A 21803-nucleotide genomic window follows, 5' to 3' on the forward strand; every position below is an offset into this window, starting at 1 on the left:
TCCTAGCACCTACTTTTGTATGAAGTGTAGTTGACAAGCAATATTATATTATTAGTTTCAGGTATACAACATAGTGATTAGACATACTTTACAGACTGATCACCACTTCGTGTAATCTGTCACCGTACAAAGCTATTATGATATTATTAACCACGTCCCCTGTCCTGTGTGTTACGTCCCCATGATTTATTTATAGCTGCAAGGTTGTACCTCTTACTCCCCTTCACCAAACCCGCCCTTTCTCCCCCATCCCCTCCTGCAACATCAGTTTGTCCACTGCACCCATGAGACTGTTTCTGTTCTGTTTTGTTTTTCTAGATTACAAACAGAAGTGAAACCCTATGATATGGGCCTGCCTTGTCTTGCTGGGCTTTGCTTTATTGTATTTCAGAGATGCTGTGTTTTGTGCAAGTAGAAGGCAGGACTCTCCACCAGCAGGAAGACTACAACTCTCTTAGGATACTCACTTCACTGCCGTGATCTGGCCCCCAGCCCTCAGAGCTCCGAGGTATGTCTGTATTCGCCTTTCTGTGACTGACTTATTTCACTGAGCATCATGCCCTCTTGGCTTGTCCATGTTGTCACAAATGATAAGACTTCATTCCTTTGTTATGGCCAAGTATTCCCGTGTGTGTGTGTGTGTGTGTGTGTGTGTGTGTGTGTGTGTGTGTGTGTGAACCTGAAGCTTAATCTTCATTAAAATATTACCTGTGCCGATACAGGAGTTGTGGGGGTCCTGGAAAACTGTGGGACCTCTCAGTTGTAGTTCTTGGGCCACTGGGACCCGTCAGAAGGCGGGACCATCACGTGGACCCGTCACTGCTGTGAGGGCTCAGGACACTCCTTGAGCGGTGACACAACGGCCACACCTGTGATGCCCTGGTGGCCTCCCCGTGGCTTCTTAAACATTTACGCGGTGATCTTTGGGTTCGTGCTGTCGTATTGGGCGGCATGCCATCCCTGGTCCAGGCGAAGAGGGTGCCGTGCTGTGCCTTGGCTTCCACAGCAGCCCTCAGAGTCATTTTCGCGAAGACAAGAGACTTTCTCTTTATCAATCTCAAAAGATTAGGTTTTCTTGTCTAAATATCCCCGATATCCCATTGTTTTCCTTTTAGACCCTGAATTGTGTTCCTAGGGACTAAGTGACTTACATCTGAGACACTGAAAATTAATGAAAGACCTTGGATAATACAAGATCAATGTGAATAATAGGGGATTTGAAGGAGCTTTTTCCTAGGTCAGAGCAGGTCACATGCCAAGAAAGACTTACGCTGATTTAGTCGGAGAGGAGAAATTGTGGATTAGATTTTCAATTTGAGACACAAAATGGAGCATGGGGGATTGAATCGGCCATTCTTCGTGTGCTTCGCTAGTTAACCGCAGTCTCTCGCTCTGTCTGTTACGTGGAAGTAGGCAGAGTGAGTGGATCGTGACCGGTCTCTCTCCCGAGTGCAGACTGCAGGCGGGAGGCACACCTGCAACTGGAGGGCCTCTGGTCGGGGCCCCGCGTCCTCCCACGGGCCTGTCCCCCACACACCTCTCTGGAGGTGGCGGCAAGCACACAGCTGAAGGGCCAGGAGGCCTGGCGCCGGCCACGAAGGCTCCGCGCAGAAAACTTATTGGGGAACCCCCTGCGCCAGAGGCATGGACACTGCTGTGCGCGTCCCTTGTGACGTGGCAGAAGCTCAGCTGAACCTAGAAGGTGTAGCTCCGGATGAGGGTGGGCACAGCTCACAAGCCTCGCGGGAAACTGAGTTCCTGGCTGGTGTTGAGGACAGCTGAGCGTGTATGTCTTGTATATTCTTACAGGAGTCACAGTTTTCACATTACAGTCCAAGTGTTCATCAGTGCATCAGTGGTATTAGAACACGTTCACATTTTCAAAATAAGTGACTATATAGGAATCATGGCAACAGAAGACTATACACCTGGCTGGACGGCAGCCCTTGTCAAACATACATCAACTCCTTGACAGTGAGACTGTGTGGTATTGTGTGTGTGTGGGCGGGGGTGGGGGGGGCGTGCCCCTGTGACAGGAAGCTGTGTGGTCCCGGCCCCTGGACAGGGCTTCGCAGCAGCAGGCTCCCTCCGAGTCAGCGGGAGCCAAGGCTGTCTGGGCCATACTTCCTCAGAGGGGGGACAGTGAGGGAACAGATAGTCTGGGGGGGGGGGGTTCAGACATCCATCCTGGGGGTCAGTTTCTCACCTGGCAGTGGCCTGGGTAGCATAGATCTCTCAGTCTCTAAAACACTGTCTCACTCTGGTGTGTTTTTAGCCCCCAAAGAATCAGTGTTTCTTCCTGCTTTTTCTTGGGCACGATTGCCTTTGTCAGGTCAAAAGGAAGCCGATCTTTGCGGGAAGGCACCAAGTACTGCTCCCTAGCCAGGGCCCACTGCAGAGGGAAAAGTAACCCAAGAACGCAGTTTAATGAGAAAGATACACATGGCTATAAGTGAACTCAGATGAACTTTATTTTATAACCTCTATAATTTGGAAAGTGCCCCTGACTTCAATCCAACCCCTTCACGAGGTCACTTAAAGCCCAGCCAATAGAGAACGATGTCCAAGATCAAATAGCAATTTAGTGTCAGAGCAAAGAAAGGAAAAGAGCTCGGGCTCTCTTAACAGCTTTCAGTGTGATGGCTGTGTATAATTTTCAAATCTTATGAAACCTCAAAACCTTTTGCACAAAAATAGCCTTTTTCTAGCTGTCCTTCACAGCTGCCAAAAGAAAGTATTAAGAGACTGTATTAAGACTAGTTAATTCTGTCATTTCTTCAGCCATTCATTATTTCCCTCGCTGTTAACACCTGAAATGAACAGGAAGCTGGATGCATTCTAAGAGGGGCTAATGCAACAGGAGCGGAGAGAAGGAGGAGCTAGAGAAGCAGACATCAGTCTTGTGAAGTCACCCTATTTACAACCTCGTTCTTGGCCTCCCACCTTAGATTGAATCTCTCCCCCAAGGAAACGTGTTCTGAAAGACTTCATTTCCTCCTCTCACTACTGTGGTCCCAAGCACTGGACTCCTATGACATCAAGACCGGATAGTCGTTGTTTATTTTAAAATGGGGCTTTCCCATTGGACGGTTTGGAAACTCAGTCCTCAATCTTTTGCAATCTCTGCTGTAAAAAGGATCAAGTAGCCTTACCGTTTTAAGTTCCTTTCAGAAGATGTGCCATCATCTCCCATCATCAAAACCGAAGTGGTTACCATGGCAACCTCCTCCTCCAACCCATCACATTTTACGACAATACTGTTTCATTCTGTCCCTGGGATCACATTGGCGTTTCACAAAAAAATAATAATAAAACTCTCAAACATGAAGTTAGGAAGATACCAACAGGCAATACTAAAGTAAATGTAATCCCAGCCAATACCCTGAGCACAGTGAGACGGAGAGATGAAAACATGCCCAGGTAGTGGTGGGTTCAGGGTGTTAATGAAGGCGTCACACAAAGAGTGACAGCGTAAAGGGGGGGTGGGAGGACGGAGGCAGCAGAGAGCCGGCCACAAAGAGCCAGGGCTGCACCGTGGTTTGGGGCAGCGGCTCTCCTTCTTGCCTTGTCTTCTCTGATAAGCAAGCACTCGGTTGCCGGCATTGAAGCAGAATTACACGAAACCTGCCAGTGAGGCTTCTGCCAGGAGAGCTGACCCTTGCAGTGTTCAGAGCACGGCAGTTTCGGAAGGTGGGGCTGGAAGGACGGAAACTGCGTCCTCCTGTCACTCACAGCGCTGTCCGGGGTCAGGCTCTTGTGGTGGAAGTCAGGGTTTGAGAGGTGGCCAGGGCAGAGTCCACCTGTCTTACTCAGCAGTTATAGTTCTGGTCCCATCTAACATTAGCCAGTTCCGACTGTGACAAACACCCGTTTCTCCTCTGTAGCCTGGGCCGGGAGACTATCCATCTCTCATCTTCTGAATCCCAGTCTGCTTTAGTCAGGACGACCTCATTTCCTGGATAATTGATTTTTTTTTTCTTTATTTGTGGTCATCAATCCCACTGGGTTATGAGCTCTTTGGAGGCGAGGAAGGTGGTCCTCCCGTCCCCACATCCTGTACCATAACATCACCCTTTGGACTCCCAGGGACCCGAGTGTGTGTGATATGCACCCAGGGCAGGCAAGTCCAGCCACCGGTGGTCAGGATGCCTTCGCTCTGAACCCAGGAAATTGTAAAGAAAGAGGATTGGTTCCCTGGAGATTTTCTTCCTGTGGCATTGCCAGAAAAATAAAAAAAGGTTTTCATATCCAAATAATGGGTTTTCTTGGGGAAGTAAAGCCATGTAAGGGTCCAGTTCGGTGGCCTTACGGTGACACAGACATGGACCTTGTCAAAAACAGAATTCTTGACTCTAAACACAAGGAAAGATATTTGGGGAGTGAGTGACCCAACCTTAGAGTAAACATCACAGGCCACTGATTTCAGCTGATTTCGGTGTTGCTTCAAAAAAGGGAAGAGTTGGAAAGCAGTGGGATTATGGAGGACATTTTCATAAACTCCAGGGTGGATTTCCTTTTTTTATTTCATGTTTCACATAGTTTATGTTCAATATCATTCTGTATTGGTTTCAGGTGTACAGCCTGGTGGTCAGACAGTCACGTACTTCACAGAGTGGTCCCCTTCTTCCCTCTCTTTACACCTTACCGAGCGCCAGAATGGGGACGTGGGTTCTAAGCTATTTGTCCAGGAGAGGGAACCTCTCCCGGACATTCGATGTTGCCGCACGAGGGATTCTGTGGAGCGCTGTGGCAGAGACGCCTCGGGCTCCCGTGTCTCCGTGCGGACTTGAACCTGATGCGGAGACCCAGGGGACCCACCGTGCTGCTGTGCAAGCCATGTGGGCAAGGGAGACAGGCCTCACGTCTCAGCCCAGCTCAGCCTTGACTTATGCTAATTGCCTTCCCAGTGCTGGTTAAGAAAAACACATATTGCCAAGCTGGGGCTTTGAAAGAGAAAACAATGAATATATCTTTGCCCCCTTTTCTCCTTTCTGCTGCAACTAATTGGTCCATTTCTCTGCTGCAGTCACTGGGAAGATGGATCCCCCTCCTCTTCCATTTGTAGAATAAACTGAAATCTGTTTTTCTTCTGTGTCCATTGCAGCTACCTCCTCACTAATTGTGCCTAAAATGAGTGGGCCCTTCACTCATTACATTGGGGGAGTTTTTTGTTGTTCTCATAACATTTTTCAGAGGACTTTTTTCTTCCCCTTAAGAACTGAAGCAGTGCTTGGACTCTTTTACATTTCAAGTAAAACCCTTTCAAAATAAAAGGGAAACATATTTCAGACCTTGCCATTTCAAGCCCTATTGTGTCTGTGCAGCGGGAGCAGTTAACGTAGCACGACAGTCCACGGACACAGGAGCACCGCTTCCACGGATGCTGATAGGTTTCTGGGGGCAGGTCTGGTATTTAAGGCCTTGAGTGCGTCACTGTCACTAAGGTGACACAGGGGTGTAACAGGAGCGGTGAGGGAAGATACGCAGGTGTTCTGTCATCAAGGTACGCAGAACTCTCTGTGGTGTATACAGGCCAGCAGGGGGTGTGCAAATTGAATCTGTCAACATGTGCTCGCTTGATCATCATGTCTTTTGACTTTTTTTGAGTAATTATTAATGTAACAGCTTAGATTTTTATTTCACCTAACAGGAATGATACCCTAATTTCAAACTAACCTATCCACATGAATACATAAAGGGAAAGTACCTACCATAAGCTAACCTAGGCAATACCGCCTGTAAAAATGTCCGCAGACCTCAGCTGGCCTGGAACACTTGGGATGTCCCGACCGCTGACCTGTGAATGTGAGACACTGGCTAAGCTGGGCTCCCCGCTCTACTGAGAACAGGTATGCCCACTACATTTATCTTAACATTAAATGTTGTAGCGTTCGCATGGCATGTCAGTGTTTTCACACACTATTTTATTTAATCCTAAGTACAGGAGCCACTGACAGAAGTGTTAGCCCTACTAAGTGAGCACAGCTCATTTCTCAGGACTGCGTATTTTATGGAAATTTCATAAAATTGGACTATTTGTTACGTAACCTCTAAAAGAGTTGATAAACTGTGACATTGACCCCGACGGCCAAGACTCAGGAACACAAGCAGGTGTCCAGGAGGCTGCTGCACAGACAGGTCAGGGGCAAGTGAGTGACGTCTCTGTGCAGCCCCGTCATAGGATCCAGGGCCTTAACTGTCAGGTGATCCATTAGCATTCTTAGAGCTGGTCACCCATACTGTTCTTATCCCACATTCACGGAAGAGGAACGGACCTGGGATTCCCAGCCTGTGTTCACACCCTGCACGCAAGTGTCTGGGGAAGACTCTATTGGTCTGCGCGTCCACTACTCCTTTCTTCATCATTCGCTTGGGTCCTCAGAAAAGTGTTTTCGTGATTACCACTTAAATTCATTTTAGTTGCTTTATAGGCCTAACATGCGGGATGAGGTTCACAACAGTCTTATTAAAATGTAACAAGGTACCAAGATTGTAGTATTTGTTTACATCATTAGCTGAGAATTTCCTGCCAATTCTTTTCAATAAAAATGGTCTTCTTTTCTTTGTAAGGACTGGCTGTTATATTCAAGTTGTGAATGCTGAAGCTGAAAAAGACTTAAATGTTGTCATTGTTTTCCACTTCCAGATAAAAGAGAAAATTCTACAGCACCAACTATTCACTCTCCAAAGTGCTTCCGTACCAGGTGAGATTTCAGATGATCAGTCGCTGGATAACAACTCAGCTCGGACTTAAAAAATACAAAGAATACCAGGGAACTCAGAAATGTCTACAGAGTATCAGGTAGAAAATTCCTCTAATGCTTCAGTACATATTTGGACAAATTGGCCTATTTAGCAACTGCACACTGGTGTGCCTAGACTACTCCCGCCTCGCTTAGCCTGGCCAGGCCTCGTCGGCCCACCCTTGGCTCCGCGGCCGGCACCAGTGAGAGAGGCCTGCCTGCCAACCTCACACTCTGGTCTAGTCTACTCTAGTCTGGCATGGTCTAGCCTGGCCGCCTCCAGTCTCGCCTGTTCTAGTCTCAGTGGGATGTAGCCGCAAGGGGACGTTAGTGTGCGGAGCTGGGGGGCAGCTAGAGGTGTAAGGGAGACCGGGCAGCTGGGGAGAAGCTGCAGCAGGGAGCAGTATGGGGAACTAACGGGTGAGAGGGGCGAGCTGAAGTGGGGAGCCACGGGTGTAGCTAGACTGGGGAGTAAGAGAGAGAAGCTAGTGGGGTGAGCTGGAGGGGCACGAAATAGTGGGGGTAAAGTGAGGCGTCAGGGGCACGGACTAGGAAGGTGACCTAGCCTGGGGAGGGGGGGGGGACCTGGAGCAGGGAGCTAAGGGGCTGAACTAGGTCAGGGATCGGAGAGGGGAGCCGGGGTGAGGAGCCGGAGGGGTGAGGCAGGGGGGTGAGCCGGAGTGGGGACCTGGGAACAACCTAGAGGGTCAAGCTACGGAGGCAGCAAGGAGTCCCACCAGAGTGGGGACCAGAGGGGTGAGCTACAGCGGGGAGCTGGGCTGGAGAACTAGACGGCAGAGCTGGAGAGCAGGGAGAGGGTAGCTGGCTATAGCTAGACTGGGGAGTCAGGGGGCAGGTTCGAGGGGTGAACTAGAGTAGGGGGCTAGGGAGAGCTGGGTGGGAGCTAGGGGGGAAAGAGAGGAGCAAGCTGAAGGGGTGGGGGCGAGGCAGATGGGCAGCTAGCCGGTGGCGGGTGAACCAGAGGGGCCAGCTAGGATGGGGGAGACAGCTAGGCAGAGTGGGGAGCCAGTGGAGAACTAGATTAGGGAACCTAAAGAGTGAACTTGGGGTGCTTGCTAGGGGATGAGCTATGGAGACAAGCTAGAGTGGGGGGCTGAATGGAGAGCTGGGTCTTGATGTGGGGGAGCTGAACTGGGGAGCTGGAAGGGTGAACGGGGTGTGCGCTGCAGGGGCCAGTGGAGCCAGAGGGCAGACTAAGCAGCTGAGCTAGAGGTAACTTACGAGCGAAAGAAGGGAGCTAGGGGGCCAGCCGGGGAGCATTATGAGGGGAAAGCTGGAGCCAGGGACTGCAACGGGGAGCGAGCGGGGAGCGAGGAGGGTGCCCTAGGCTTGGGGTTAGAAGGGGCTAAGCAGGGCGGGCGGTAGACTAGGAATCTAGCTGGGGCAGGGACGTCCCTGAGGGGTGAGGCGGAGTGGGTGTCGGGGTTGGGAGCGAGGGTGGCACTCCAGCTGGGGGTCCAAGGCATCAGGCTGGGAAGGGCTGGGGGCGTAACCTAGCAGGGACCGCTGTGGGGAGCAGGCCCAGGGGGTGTCCACATTGGGGAGCGAGAGATGGCAGCCAGGAGGGCCACTAGGCAGGGAAAATCTTCTGGGGAACTAGAGGTTGAGCTAAAATGGGGAGCCGAGTCACGTGGAGGTGGGGTAGGTGGCAGGGGCAGGGACATGGTGTGGAAATAGGGGTGTGTGTGGTTATAGCACAGTGGGTGTTAGTGAGGAGTTAGGGAAACAGCCGGCATGGGAAGCTAGCCAGGGGTCAGGTGGGGAATGTTCCCATGGAGATCGGGGCGGGGGGCCCCCTACCAGAACGCAAGTTTAAAGAGCTAGGGGTCTAGTTAGAGGGCCTGGCCTAGGCTGTAGTAGGGGAGGAGCTGGGGGTAAGTTAAGTCATGTCAGGATTGACATGTTTCTGGGACTTCCAAACAGGTCAGGTGGTGAATGAGAGCAGGGAACTGGGGGTGAGCTAGAGGGGGGACCAGTGTGGGAAGCTACAGGCCAAGGTAGTGAGGAAGTTCAAGGGGTGAAATAAAGGTGCAGTTGAGAGAGGGAATCTAAACGGGGTAGCGAGAATGAGCAGCTTGCCTGGGTAGCTATGGGGCAAGGAGAGGAAGAGGCAGAGTGGGGTGCGATAGGAGCACGCGCGAGGGGGGACCTACAGCGGGGTAAAGGAGGGCACGGGGGCTAACTAGGGTGGTGAGGTACAATGGAGCCACAGGGGAGAGGTAGGAAGCCAGTCTAGAGGAGGCCAATATAGAGGGGGCCAAGCTAGAGGGTCTGTTAGCATGGACAGCTAAAGCTGTGAGTTGGGGGTGAGCTCCATTGGGGAGCTAGCAGAGGAAATTCGGGGGTGACCTACAGGAGCTAGGCTATGCTAGGCTAAGATAAACTACGATAGGTTAGGATAGACTATGTTAGGCTAGGATAGACTACACAGGCTAGGATAGACTATGATAGACTATGCTAGGCTAGGATAGACTACACAGGCTAGGATAGACTATGATAGACTATGCTAGGCTAGGATAGACTACACAGGCTAGGATAGACTATGCTAGGCTACGATAGACTACACAGGCTAGGATAGACTATGCTAGGCTAGGATAGACTACACAGGCTAGGATAGACTATGATAGACTATGCTAGGATAGGATAGACTACACAGGCTAGGATAGACTATGCTAGGCTACGATAGACTACACAGGCTAGGATAGACTATGCTAGGCTAGGATAGACTACACAGGCTAGGATAGACTATGATAGACTATGCTAGGTTAGGATAGACTACACAGGCTAGGATAGACTATGCTAGGCTAGGATAGACTACACAGGCTAGGATAGACTATGATAGACTATGCTAGGCTAGGATAGACTACACATGCTAGGATAGACTATGCTAGACTATGCTAGGCTAGGATAGACTACGATAGACTATGCTAGGCTAGGATAGACTACATAGGCTAGGATAGACTACGCTAGACTATGCTAGGCTAGGATAGACTACACAGGCTAGGATAGACTATGCTAGACTATGCTAGGCTACGATAGACTACACAGGCTAGGATAGACTATGCTAGACTATGCTAGGCTAGGATAGACTACACAGGCTAGGATAGACTATGATATACTATGCTAGGCTAGGATAGACTACACAGGCTAGGATAGACTATGCTAGACTATGCTAGGCTAGGATAGACTATGCTAGACTATGCTAGGCTAGGATAGACTATGATAGACTATGCTAGGCTAGGATAGACTATGCTAGACTATGCTAGGCTAGGATAGACTACACAGGCTAGGATAGACTATGATAGACTATGCTAGGCTAGGATAGACTACACAGGCTAGGATAGACTATGATAGACTATCCTAGGCTAGGATAGACTATGATAGACTATGCTAGGCTAGGATAGACTATGCTAGACTATGCTAGGCTAGGATAGACTACATAGGCTAGGATAGACTATGCTAGACTATGCTAGGCTAGGATAGACTACACAGGCTAGGATAGACTATGATAGACTATGCTAGGCTAGGATAGACTACACAGGCTAGGATAGACTATGCTAGACTATGCTAGGCTAGGATAGACTACACAGGCTAGGATAGACTATGCTAGACTATGCTAGGCTAGGATAGACTACACAGGCTAGGATAGACTACACAGGCTAGGATAGACTATGCTAGACTATGCTAGGCTAGGATAGACTACACAGGCTAGGATAGACTATGCTAGACTATGCTAGGCTAGGATAGACTACACAGGCTAGGATAGACTATGCTAGACTATGCTAGGCTAGGATAGACTATGTTAGACTATGCTAGGCTAGGATAGACTATGATAGACTATGCTAGGCTAGGATAGACTACACAGGCTAGGATAGACTATGATAGACTATGCTAGGCTAGGATAGACTATGATAGACTATGCTAGGCTAGGATAGACTACACAGGCTAGGATAGACTATGCTAGACTATGCTAGGCTAGGATAGACTATGATAGACTATGCTAGGCTAGGATAGACTACACAGGCTAGGATAGACTATGATAGACTATGCTAGGCTAGGATAGACTACATAGGCTAGGATAGACTATGCTAGACTATGCTAGGCTAGGATAGACTATGATAGACTATGCTAGGCTAGGATAGACTACACAGGCTAGGATAGACTATGATAGACTATGCTAGGCTAGGATAGACTACACAGGCTAGGATAGACTATGCTAGACTATGCTAGGCTAGGATAGACTACACAGGCTAGGATAGACTATGCTAGACTATGCTAGGCTAGGATAGACTACACAGGCTAGGATAGACTATGCTAGACTATGCTAGGCTAGGATAGACTATGATAGACTATGCTAGGCTAGGATAGACTATGATAGACTATGCTAGGCTAGGATAGACTACACAGGCTAGGATAGACTATGCTAGACTATGCTAGGCTAGGATAGACTACACAGGCTAGGATAGACTATGATAGACTATGCTAGGCTAGGATAGACTATGATAGACTATGCTAGGCTAGGATAGACTACACAGGCTAGGATAGACTATGATAGACTATGCTAGGCTAGGATAGACTACACAGGCTAGGATAGACTATGATAGACTATGCTAGGCTAGGATAGACTATGATAGACTATGCTAGGCTAGGATAGACTACACAGGCTAGGATAGACTATGATAGACTATGCTAGGCTAGGATAGACTATGATAGACTATGCTAGGCTAGGATAGACTACACAGGCTAGGATAGACTATGATAGACTATGCTAGGCTAGGATAGACTACACAGGCTAGGATAGACTATGATAGACTATGCTAGGCTAGGATAGACTATGATAGACTATGCTAGGCTAGGATAGACTACACAGGCTAGGATAGACTATGATAGACTATGCTAGGCTAGGATAGACTACACAGGCTAGGATAGACTATGCTAGACTATGCTAGGCTAGGATAGACAACACAGGCTAGGATAGACTATGATAGACTATGCTAGGCTAGGATAGACTACACAGGCTAGGATAGACTATGCTAGACTATGCTAGGCTAGGATAGACTACACAGGCTAGGCTAGACTATGCTAGACTATGCTAGGCTAGGATAGACTATGATAGACTATGCTAGGCTAGGATAGACTACACAGGCTAGGATAGACTATGCTAGACTATGCTAGGCTAGGATAGACTACACAGGCTAGGATAGACTATGCTAGACTGTGCTAGGCTCGGATAGACTATGCTAGACAATGCTAGGCTAGGATAGACTACACAGGCTAGGATAGACTATGCTAGACTATGCTAGGCTAGGATAGACTACACAGGCTAGGATAGACTATGCTAGACTATGCTAGGCTACGATAGACTACACAGGCTAGGATAGACTATGCTAGACTATGCTAGGCTAGGATAGACTACACAGGCTAGGATAGACTATGATATACTATGCTAGGCTAGGATAGACTACACAGGCTAGGATAGACTATGCTAGACTATGCTAGGCTAGGATAGACTATGCTAGACTATGCTAGGCTAGGATAGACTATGATAGACTATGCTAGGCTAGGATAGACTATGCTAGACTATGCTAGGCTAGGATAGACTACACAGGCTAGGATAGACTATGATAGACTATGCTAGGCTAGGATAGACTACACAGGCTAGGATAGACTATGCTAGACTATGCTAGGCTACGATAGACTACACAGGCTAGGATAGACTATGCTAGACTATGCTAGGCTAGGATAGACTACACAGGCTAGGATAGACTATGATATACTATGCTAGGCTAGGATAGACTACACAGGCTAGGATAGACTATGCTAGACTATGCTAGGCTAGGATAGACTATGCTAGACTATGCTAGGCTAGGATAGACTATGATAGACTATGCTAGGCTAGGATAGACTATGCTAGACTATGCTAGGCTAGGATAGACTACACAGGCTAGGATAGACTATGATAGACTATGCTAGGCTAGGATAGACTACACAGGCTAGGATAGACTATGATAGACTATCCTAGGCTAGGATAGACTATGATAGACTATGCTAGGCTAGGATAGACTATGCTAGACTATGCTAGGCTAGGATAGACTACATAGGCTAGGATAGACTATGCTAGACTATGCTAGGCTAGGATAGACTATGCTAGACTATGCTAGGCTAGGATAGACTACACAGGCTAGGATAGACTATGCTAGACTATGCTAGGCTAGGATAGACTACACAGGCTAGGATAGACTATGGTAGACTATGCTAGGCTAGGATAGACTATGCTAGACTATGCTAGGCTAGGATAGACTATGATAGACTATGCTAGGCTAGGATAGACTACACAGGCTACGATAGACTATGCTAGACTATGCTAGACTATGCTAGGCTAGGATAGACTATGATAGACTATGCTAGGCTAGGATAGACTACACAGGCTAGGATAGACTATGATAGACTATGCTAGGCTAGGATAGACTACACAGGCTAGCATAGACTATGCTAGACTATGCTAGGCTAGGATAGACTATGCTAGACTATGCTAGGCTAGGATAGACTACACAGGCTAGGATAGACTATGCTAGACTATGCTAGGCTAGGATAGACTATGCTAGACTATGCTAGGCTAGGAGAGACTACACAGGCTAAGATATACTATGCTAGACTATGCTAGGCTAGGATAGACTATGCTAGACTATGCTAGGCTAGGATAGACTATGATAGACTATGCTAGGCTAGGATAGACTACACAGGCTAGGATAGACTATGATAGACTATGCTAGGCTAGGATAGACTACACAGGCTAGGATAGACTATGCTAGACTATGCTAGGCTAGGATAGACTATGATAGACTATGCTAGGCTAGGATAGACTACACAGGCTAGGATAGACTATGCTAGACTATGCTAGGCTAGGATAGACTACACAGGCTAGGATAGACTATGCTAGGCTAGGATAGACTATGCTAGACTATGCTAGGCTAGGATAGACTATGATAGACTATGCTAGGCTAGGATAGACTACACAGGCTAGGATAGACTATGATAGACTATGCTAGGCTAGGATAGACTATGATAGACTATGCTAGGCTAGGATAGACTACACAGGCTAGGATAGACTATGATAGACTATGCTAGGCTAGGATAGACTACACAGGCTAGGATAGACTATGATAGACTATGCTAGGCTAGGATAGACTATGATAGACTATGCTAGGCTAGAATAGACTACACAGGCTAGGATAGACTATGATAGACTATGCTAGGCTAGGATAGACTACACAGGCTAGGATAGACTATGCTAGACTATGCTAGGCTAGGATAGACTACACAGGCTAGGATAGACTATGCTAGACTATGCTAGGCTAGGATAGACTATGATAGACTATGCTAGGCTAGGATAGACTACACAGGCTAGGATAGACTATGCTAGACTATGCTAGGCTAGGATAGACTACACAGGCTAGGATAGACTATGCTAGACTGTGCTAGGCTCGGATAGACTATGCTAGACAATGCTAGGCTAGGATAGACTACACAGGCTAGGATAGACTATGCTAGACTATGCTAGGCTAGGATAGACTACACAGGCTAGGATAGACTATGCTAGACTATGCTAGGCTACGATAGACTACACAGGCTAGGATAGACTATGCTAGACTATGCTAGGCTAGGATAGACTACACAGGCTAGGATAGACTATGATATACTATGCTAGGCTAGGATAGACTACACAGGCTAGGATAGACTATGCTAGACTATGCTAGGCTAGGATAGACTATGCTAGACTATGCTAGGCTAGGATAGACTATGATAGACTATGCTGGGCTAGGATAGACTATGCTAGACTATGCTAGGCTAGGATAGACTACACAGGCTAGGATAGACTATGATAGACTATGCTAGGCTAGGATAGACTACACAGGCTAGGATAGACTATGATAGACTATCCTAGGCTAGGATAGACTATGATAGACTATGCTAGGCTAGGATAGACTATGCTAGACTATGCTAGGCTAGGATAGACTACATAGGCTAGGATAGACTATGCTAGACTATGCTAGGCTAGGATAGACTATGCTAGACTATGCTAGGCTAGGATAGACTACACAGGCTAGGATAGACTATGCTAGACTATGCTAGGCTAGGATAGACTACACAGGCTAGGATAGACTATGGTAGACTATGCTAGGCTAGGATAGACTATGCTAGACTATGCTAGGCTAGGATAGACTATGATAGACTATGCTAGGCTAGGATAGACTACACAGGCTACGATAGACTATGCTAGACTATGCTAGACTATGCTAGGCTAGGATAGACTATGATAGACTATGCTAGGCTAGGATAGACTACACAGGCTAGGATAGACTATGATAGACTATGCTAGGCTAGGATAGACTACACAGGCTAGCATAGACTATGCTAGACTATGCTAGGCTAGGATAGACTATGCTAGACTATGCTAGGCTAGGATAGACTACACAGGCTAGGATAGACTATGCTAGACTATGCTAGGCTAGGATAGACTATGCTAGACTATGCTAGGCTAGGAGAGACTACACAGGCTAGGATATACTATGCTAGACTATGCTAGGCTAGGATAGACTATGCTAGACTATGCTAGGCTAGGATAGACTATGATAGACTATGCTAGGCTAGGATAGACTACACAGGCTAGGATAGACTATGATAGACTATGCTAGGCTAGGATAGACTACACAGGCTAGGATAGACTATGCTAGACTATGCTAGGCTAGGATAGACTATGATAGACTATGCTAGGCTAGGATAGACTACACAGGCTAGGATAGACTATGCTAGACTATGCTAGGCTAGGATAGACTACACAGGCTAGGATAGACTATGCTAGGCTAGGATAGACTATGCTAGACTATGCTAGGCTAGGATAGACTATGATAGACTATGCTAGGCTAGGATAGACTACACAGGCTAGGATAGACTATGATAGACTATGCTAGGCTAGGATAGACTATGATAGACTATGCTAGGCTAGGATAGACTACACAGGCTAGGATAGACTATGATAGACTATGCTAGGCTAGGATAGACTACACAGGCTAGGATAGACTATGATAGACTATGCTAGGCTAGGATAGACTATGATAGACTATGCTAGGCTAGAATAGACTACACAGGCTAGGATAGACTATGATAGACTATGCTAGGCTAGGATAGACTACACAGGCTAGGATAGACTATGCTAGACTATGCTAGGCTAGGATAGACTACACAGGCTAGGATAGACTATGCTAGACTATGCTAGGCTAGGATAGACTACACAGGCTAGGATAGACTATGCTAGGCTAGGATAGACTATGATAGACTATGCTAGGCTAGGATAGACTACACAGGCTAGGATAGACTATGATAGACTATGCTAGGCTAGGATAGACTATGATAGACTATGCTAGGCTAGGATAGACTACACAGGCTAGGATAGACTATGATAGACTATGCTAGGCTAGGATAGACTACACAGGCTAGGATAGACTATGCTAGACTATGCTAGGCTAGGATAGACTACACAGGCTAGGATAGACTATGATAGACTATGCTAGGCTAGGATATACTACACAGGCTAGGATAGACTATGCTAGACTATGCTAGGCTAGGATAGACTACACAGGCTAGGATAGACTATGCTAGACTATGCTAGGCTAGGATAGACTATGATAGACTATGCTAGGCTAGGATAGACTACACAGGCTAGGATAGACTATGCTAGACTATGCTAGGCTCGGATAGACTATGCTAGACTATGCTAGGCTAGGATAGACTACACAGGCTAGGATAGACTATGCTAGACTATGCTAGGCTAGGATAGACTACACAGGCTAGGATAGACTATGCTAGACTATGCTAGGCTACGATAGACTACACAGGCTAGGATAGACTATGCTAGACTATGCTAGGCTAGGATAGACTACACAGGCTAGGATAGACTATGATATACTATGCTAGGCTAGGATAGACTACACAGGCTACGATAGACTATGCTAGACTATGCTAGGCTAGGATAGACTATGCTAGACTATGCTAGGCTAGGATAGACTATGATAGACTATGCTAGGCTAGGATAGACTACACAGGCTAGGATAGACTATGCTAGACTATGCTAGGCTAGGATAGACTACACAGGCTAGGATAGACTATGCTAGGCTAGGATAGACTATGATAGACTATGCTAGGCTAGGATAGACTACACAGGCTAGGATAGACTATGATAGACTATGCTAGGCTAGGATAGACTACACAGGCTAGGATAGACTATGCTAGACTATGCTAGGCTAGGATAGACTACACAGGCTAGGATAGACTATGCTAGACTATGCTAGGCTAGGATAGACTATGCTAGACTATGCTAGGCTAGGATAGACTACACAGGCTAGGATAGACTATGCTAGACTATGCTAGGCTAGGATAGACTACACAGGCTAGGATAGACTATGCTAGACTATGCTAGGCTAGGATAGACTACACAGGCTAGGATAGACTATGATAGACTATGCTAGGCTAGGATAGACTACACAGGCTAGGATAGACTATGATAGACTATGCTAGGCTAGGATAGACTATGCTAGACTATGCTAGGCTAGGATAGACTATGATAGACTAGGCTAGGATAGACTACACAGGCTAGGATAGACTATGATAGACTATGCTAGGCTAGGATAGACTATGCTAGACTATGCTAGGCTAGGATAGACTATGATAGACTATGCTAGGCTAGGATAGACTACACAGGCTAGGATAGACTATGATAGACTATGCTAGGCTAGGATAGACTACACAGGCTAGGATAGACTATGCTAGACTATGCTAGGCTAGGATAGACTATGCTAGACTATGCTAGGCTAGGATAGACTATGATAGACTATGCTAGGCTAGGATAGACTACACAGGCTAGGATAGACTATGCTAGGCTAGGATAGAATACACAGGCTAGGATAGACTATGATAGACTATGCTAGGCTAGGATAGACTATGATAGACTATGCTAGGCTAGGATAGACTACACAGGCTAGGATAGACTATGATAGACTATGCTAGGCTAGGATGGACTACACAGGCTAGGATAGACTATGATAGACTATGCTAGGCTAGGAGAGACTACACAGGCTAGCATAGACTATGCTAGACTATGCTAGGCTAGGATAGACTATGATAGACTATGCTAGGCTAGGATAGACTACACAGGCTAGGATAGACTATGCTAGACTATGCTAGGCTAGGATAGACTATGATAGACTATGCTAGGCTAGGATAGACTACACAGGCTAGGATAGACTATGCTAGACTATGCTAGGCTAGGATAGACTACACAGGCTAGGATAGACTATGCTAGACTATGCTACGCTAGGATAGACTATGATAGACTATGCTAGGCTAGGATAGACTATGCTAGACTATGCTAGGCTAGGATAGACTACACTGGCTAGGATAGACTATGATAGACTATGCTAGGCTAGGATAGACTACACAGGCTAGGATAGACTATGATAGACTATGCTAGGCTAGGATAGACTATGATAGACTATGCTAGGCTAGGATAGACTATGATAGACTATGCTAGGCTAGGATAGACTACACAGGCTAGGATAGACTATGATAGACTATGCTAGGCTAGGATAGACTACACAGGATAGGATAGACTATGATAGACTATGCTAGGCTAGGATAGACTATGATAGACTATGCTAGGCTAGGATAGACTACACAGGCTAGGATAGACTATGCTAGACTATGCTAGGCTAGGATAGACTACACAGGCTAGGATAGACTATGCTAGACTATGCTAGGCTAGGATAGACTATGATAGACTATGCTAGGCTAGGATAGACTACACAGGCTAGGATAGACTATGATAGACTATGCTAGGCTAGGATAGACTATGCTAGACTATGCTAGGCTAGGATAGACTATGCTAGACTATGCTAGGCTAGGATAGACTACACAGGCTAGGATAGACTATGCTAGACTATGCTAGGCTAGGATAGACTAAGATAGACTATGCTAGGCTAGGATAGACTACACAGGCTAGGATAGACTATGATAGACTATGCTAGGCTAGGATAGACTACACAGGCTAGGATAGACTATGATAGACTATGCTAGGCTAGGATAGACTACACAGGCTAGCATAGACTATGCTAGACTATGCTAGGCTAGGATAGACTATGATAGACTATGCTAGGCTAGGATAGACTACACAGGCTAGGACAGACTATGCTAGACTATGCTAGGCTAGGATAGACTATGATAGACTATGCTAGGCTAGGATAGACTACACAGGCTAGGATAGACTATGCTAGACTATGCTAGGCTAGGATAGACTACACAGGCTAGGATAGACTATGCTAGACTATGCTACGCTAGGATAGACTATGATAGACTATGCTAGGCTAGGATAGACTATGCTAGACTATGCTAGGCTAGGATAGACTACACTGGCTAGGATAGACTATGATAGACTATGCTAGGCTAGGATAGACTACACAGGCTAGGATAGACTATGATAGACTATGCTAGGCTAGGATAGACTATGCTAGACTATGCTAGGCTAGGATAGACTATGATAGACTATGCTAGGCTAGGATAGACTACACAGGCTAGGATAGACTATGCTAGGCTAGGATAGACTACACAGGCTAGGATAGACTATGATAGACTATGATAGGCTAGGATAGACTACACAGGCTAGGATAGACTATGATAGACTATGCTAGGCTAGGATAGACTATGCTAGACTATGCTAGGCTAGGATAGACTACACAGGCTAGGATAGACTATGCTAGACTATGCTAGGCTAGGATAGACTACACAGGCTAGGATAGACTATGATAGACTATGCTAGGCTAGGATAGACTACACAGGCTAGGATAGACTATGCTAGACTATGCTAGGCTAGGATAGACTACACAGGCTAGGATAGACTATGCTAGACTATGCTAGGCTAGGATAGACTACACAGGCTAGGATACACTATGATAGACTATGCTAGGCTAGGATAGACTACACAGGCTAGGATAGACTATGATAGACTATGCTAGGCTAGGATAGACTACACAGGCTAGGATAGACTATGCTAGACTATGCTAGGCTAGGATAGACTACACAGGCTAGGATAGACTATGCTAGACTATTCTAGGCTAGGATAGACTATTATAGACTATGCTAGGCTAGGATAGACTATGATAGACTATGCTAGGCTAGGATAGACTACACAGGCTAGGATAGACTATGCTAGACTATGCTAGGCTAGGATAGACTACACAGGCTAGGATAGACTATGCTAGACTATGCTAGGCTAGGATAGACTATGATAGACTATGCTAGGCTAGGATAGACTACACAGGCTAGGATAGACTATGATAGACTATGCTAGGCTAGGATAGACTACACAGGCTAGGATAGACTATGCTAGACTATGCTAGGCTAGGATAGACTACACAGGCTAGGATAGACTATGCTAGACTATGCTAGGCTAGGATAGACTATGCTAGACTATGCTAGGCTACGATAGACTATGATAGACTATGCTAGGCTAGGATAGACTACACAGGCTAGGATAGACTATGATAGACTATGCTAGGCTAGGATAGACTATGATAGACTATGCTAGGCTAGGATAGACTACACAGGCTAGGATAGACTATGCTAGACTATGCTAGGCTAGGATAGACTATGCTAGACTATGCTAGGCTAGGATAGACTATGATAGACTATGCTAGGCTAGGATAGACTACACAGGCTAGGATAGACTATGCTAGACTATGCTAGGCTAGGATAGACTATGCTAGACTATGCTAGGCTAGGATAGACTATGATATACTATGCTAGGCTAGGATAGACTACACAGGCTAGGATATACTATGATAGACTATGCTAGGCTAGGATAGACTACACAGGCTAGGATAGACTATGCTAGGCTAGGATAGACTATGATAGACTATGCTAGGCTAGGATAGACTACACAGGCTAGGATAGACTATGATAGACTATGCTAGGCTAGGATAGACTACACAGGCTAGGATAGACTATGCTAGACTATGCTAGGCTAGGATAGACTACACAGGCTAGGATAGACTATGCTAGACTATGCTAGGCTAGGATAGACTATGCTAGACTATGCTAGGCTAGGATAGACTATGCTAGACTATGCTAGGCTAGGATAGACTATGATAGACTATGCTAGGCTAGGATAGACTACACAGGCTAGGATAGACTATGCTAGGCTAGGATAGACTATGATAGACTATGCTAGGCTAGGATAGACTACACAGGCTAGGATAGACTATGATAGACTATGCTAGGCTAGGATAGACTACACAGGCTAGGATAGACTATGCTAGACTATGCTAGGCTAGGATAGACTACACAGGCTAGGATAGACTATGATAGACTATGCTAGGCTAGGATAGACTACACAGGCTAGGATAGACTATGCTAGACTATGCTAGGCTAGGATAGACTACACAGGCTAGGATAGACTATGCTCGACTATGCTAGGCTAGGATAGACTATGATAGACTATGCTAGGCTAGGATAGACTACACAGGCTAGGATAGACTATGCTAGACTATGCTCGTCTAGGATAGACTACACAGGCTAGGATAGACTATGCTAGACTATGCTAGGCTCGGATAGACTATGCTAGACTATGCTAGGCTAGGATAGACTACACAGGCTAGGATAGACTATGCTAGGCTAGGATAGACTACACAGGCTAGGATAGACTATGCTAGACTATGCTAGGCTAGGATAGACTACACAGGCTAGGATAGACTATGATAGACTATGATAGGCTAGGATAGACTATGCTAGACTATGCTAGGCTAGGATAGACTATGATAGACTATGCTAGGCTAGGATAGACTATGATAGACTATGCTAGGCTAGGATAGACTACACAGGCTAGGATAGACTATGCTAGACTATGCTGGGCTAGGATAGACTATGATAGACTATGCTAGGCTAGGATAGACTACACAGGCTAGGATAGACTATGATAGACTATGCTAGGCT

At 46.5% G+C, this 21803-nt stretch overlaps 2 long non-coding RNA genes across 3 annotated transcripts in view; both read left to right on the forward strand.

Annotated features, from left to right (window-relative positions):
- Window positions 1-454: 454 nt before the first annotated feature.
- LOC149992057 (uncharacterized) overlaps window positions 455-21803 on the forward strand; it is a 174676-nt gene continuing 153327 nt past the window's right edge. For both annotated transcript variants that reach the window (XR_016508470.1, XR_016508471.1), the window contains exons 1-2: window positions 455-508; window positions 6647-6802. This is a non-coding gene — a long non-coding RNA (uncharacterized LOC149992057). The remainder of the gene's footprint in view (window positions 509-6646; window positions 6803-21803) is intronic.
- The window catches only part of LOC149992058 (uncharacterized), a 63230-nt gene continuing 51034 nt past the window's right edge, over window positions 9608-21803 (forward strand). Inside the window, exon 1 of the long non-coding RNA XR_016508492.1 lies at window positions 9608-9695. This is a non-coding gene — a long non-coding RNA (uncharacterized LOC149992058). The remainder of the gene's footprint in view (window positions 9696-21803) is intronic.

Source organism: Furipterus horrens, unplaced genomic scaffold (assembly GCF_987537825.1).
Source record: "Furipterus horrens unplaced genomic scaffold, mFurHor1.1.pri manual_scaffold_16, whole genome shotgun sequence".
Taxonomy (NCBI): domain Eukaryota; kingdom Metazoa; phylum Chordata; class Mammalia; order Chiroptera; family Furipteridae; genus Furipterus; species Furipterus horrens.